Source organism: Rhagoletis zephyria, unplaced genomic scaffold, assembly GCF_001687245.7.
Source record: "Rhagoletis zephyria isolate East Lansing unplaced genomic scaffold, Rhagoletis_zephyria_1.1 Rzeph_scaffold_01217, whole genome shotgun sequence".
Classification (NCBI taxonomy): Eukaryota; Metazoa; Arthropoda; class Insecta; order Diptera; family Tephritidae; genus Rhagoletis; species Rhagoletis zephyria.
In genome coordinates, this window is record NW_016158301.1 from 137,316 (window position 1) to 140,075 (window position 2,760).

The 2,760-nt window shown below is 45.0% G+C and overlaps 1 long non-coding RNA gene across 1 annotated transcript; it reads left to right on the forward strand.

Annotated features, from left to right (window-relative positions):
- Positions 1–969: 969 nt before the first annotated feature.
- Positions 970–2,186, forward strand: LOC108363215 (uncharacterized). The gene is made up of 3 exons (XR_001847586.1): positions 970–1,617; positions 1,696–1,941; positions 2,116–2,186. It is a non-coding gene; the product is annotated as an uncharacterized LOC108363215 (long non-coding RNA).
- Positions 2,187–2,760: the final 574 nt, after the last annotated feature.

Consider the following 2,760-nt stretch of genomic DNA (forward strand, 5'->3'; position numbering starts at 1 on the left):
GATTGTTGTGCCAAAGGATTCGGGAGNACTTCTCCCGTAAGTCCTGAATTTATCAAAGAGTTCAATGCCCATGAACTAGCTGACCCCCATTTCAGCAAACCAGCACCCATAGATCTGGTCATTGGAAGCGACAAACTTCCACAAATTCTCCAACCCGGAGCCCGAATAATACAAGATAATGTAATAGAGCAAGAAACAGTATTTGGTTTGAAAATAGAGGGCAATAAATAAGACCCTAATGCCATAAGCTCTAACCCATGAGCACCATGTAAAACGCAAACCTTTGAAAACAAAGGGCAACAAATAAGACCCCACTAACATCTAGCTCCATCCCATGAGTCTGTTATTCCCCAATAATTAAAGAGATTAAGCCGCAAAGCAANGACGACTTAACCCTCATCGTCGTCGATTTCATGATCACTGCTTCTATCAAACGCCAGCTCAATAACATGATACGTTCTCTGAGGATCACTACCCAGTATCACACGCTCACGTCTTGGAAAAATCCTCTCTGCCTCTATGCACCCTACGCGCAATTGATCCACTGTCCATATGAGAATTGGGTAAACAATTCGCGCCAATTACTCCCTAACGTTACGCTTGATAATTTTCACTGCTTCGTACTCTGTAGGGCCCCGCGGCGTGAGCGCAAAACACCCATAGCGTGGGAAAAGGTATCGACGGATTCACCTGGCTGTTGATTCCGTTGCGTCAGATCTCTTTGCAACTCGAACTCGGATCGATAAGAGCTGAACTATCGCTGCGAGGCATGTTGTAGAACATGCCAGTATATGGCCCCGTAAGTCTTAAGGAAGAGCCAGTACCACTCTCTAGCTTCTCCGCTCAATAAATGGTGANCTATAGGGTCCCGCGGCGTGAGCGCAAAACACCCATAGCGTGGGAAAAGGTATCGACGGATTCACCTGGCTGTTGATTCCGTTGNTAGGGCCCCGCGGCGTGAGCGCAAAACACCCATAGCGTGGGAAAAGGTATCGACGGATTCACCTGGCTGTTGATTCCGTTGCGTCAGATCTCTTTGCAACTCGAACTCGGATCGATAAGAGCTGAACTGTCGCTGCGAGGCATGTTGTAGAACATGCCAGTATATGGCCCCGTAAGTCTTAAGGAAGAGCCAGTACCACTCTCTAGCTTCTCCGCTCAATAAATGGTGAAACTCCCGCATTACATCTGCCCAGTCACATCCATGATGCTGCCGCAAATGATCCAGACGGAACAGGAAATCCTTCACAGCGATTTTGTCGTTGTGGCCCTGGTAAGTTAGCCCCACTTATGAATTTTAACTTCTTTGCGTAGTTGACGATTTCTGTTGTTTTCAGCCATGCCATGTGGTACCTGAGGAGACTGGTGACTAACCTGTTCGCGCCCATTATATACTTGATCCGGCGTTACACGCGTTCGCGATTGTTGTGCCAAAGGATTCGGGAGATGTAGAGGCTCCGTATTTCTGTTGCCATTTCTTGGTACTGCGCCCCGTTGACCTTGTTTCGCGTGGGAGCAGGGAGCTCGTCACGGCGTCGTCTATTCGGAGAGAACCCATTACTGGAATGTTGATGGTTCCCACAGTTGCTGGCCTGTGGTTGGGTGCGCGTCTGCTGGGTGTTGGACAAACTTCTCATATTGCCTATCATTGCCCTGAACACAGACCTTAATTCTTCCATTACCTCATCTTTCCAGGAATTCTTTACATCCCGTATTATGTCTCGGACGATTGGCGTGATTTCTTCCCGCGACGACCTTGGGTATGGAAACATTTCGCTAACACGGGCACTACGGGTTTGTACGCTTATTAGAGGAAAATTGAGATTGCTAGTAATTGCGCCTGGTAGGATAGGTTGTTCTTGGACTGCTGGGCCGACTGCCCCTTCATTAACATTGGACCTACTGGTATGTTCGCTCGACGGAGGTAAATGTAGATTGCTTGTTATATTTGGGACGGGTGGGATAGGTGGCTCTTGGACTGCTGGGCCAACTGCTCCTTCATCAAAATCTATATTGGGTAAACTGCCTGACTCATTTGTTGAGGAATTAAAACAAATGTATTAAAATTTTTAACTAAAGGTTTTCTGCAACTAGGGTAAAATTGTTATCTCCTAGGCCACTACAGACTTTACCGCGGCCAAATGAGCACTCAGCTCTCTTCAGTGCGATTGGTATTTTTCTATCATACTTTTCCCAAGCCACTGGGCAAACCTTTATATATATAAAAAAAAAGAGTATGAATCTAGGTTAAAGGGAAATGCAATGGGATCGGAGTTCTTGCTGCAATGGAGGTGTATCTTTTTGGATACCCTCAAATCAGCAAAAAATAATCGCCCCAAAATCTTTCCAACAAAAAAGACTCCAAAACTGTTTAAACGAAAAAAAATTAATTATTCGCTTGCGGTGCGACTGGTTGTTGCTCGGTGGACAACCAAGTCACCGTATATTTTACCGCCTATATATACAAAAAAAAAAGGAAAATTGCTGTTCTGTGCATTTACGAAATTTATTGACTAGATATTCGTAAGTCAGCAGAAACGAAGAATTGTTCCTCTTTTTTTGCCATTTTTTCGCGAATTTGTACGAAAAGGGAAACAGGATTGATATTAAACTTCACAACTTAAATTAAAAAAAAATCAACTACTTTATAACGTTCTTGATTCTCAGAACAGATTTTTTTCTGGCACTGGCACTGTGCCATTTATCGTTGAGTGCCATTTTTGTTCCCCCGTGCTTACCACTGGTGCCAGCCCCAAAGTC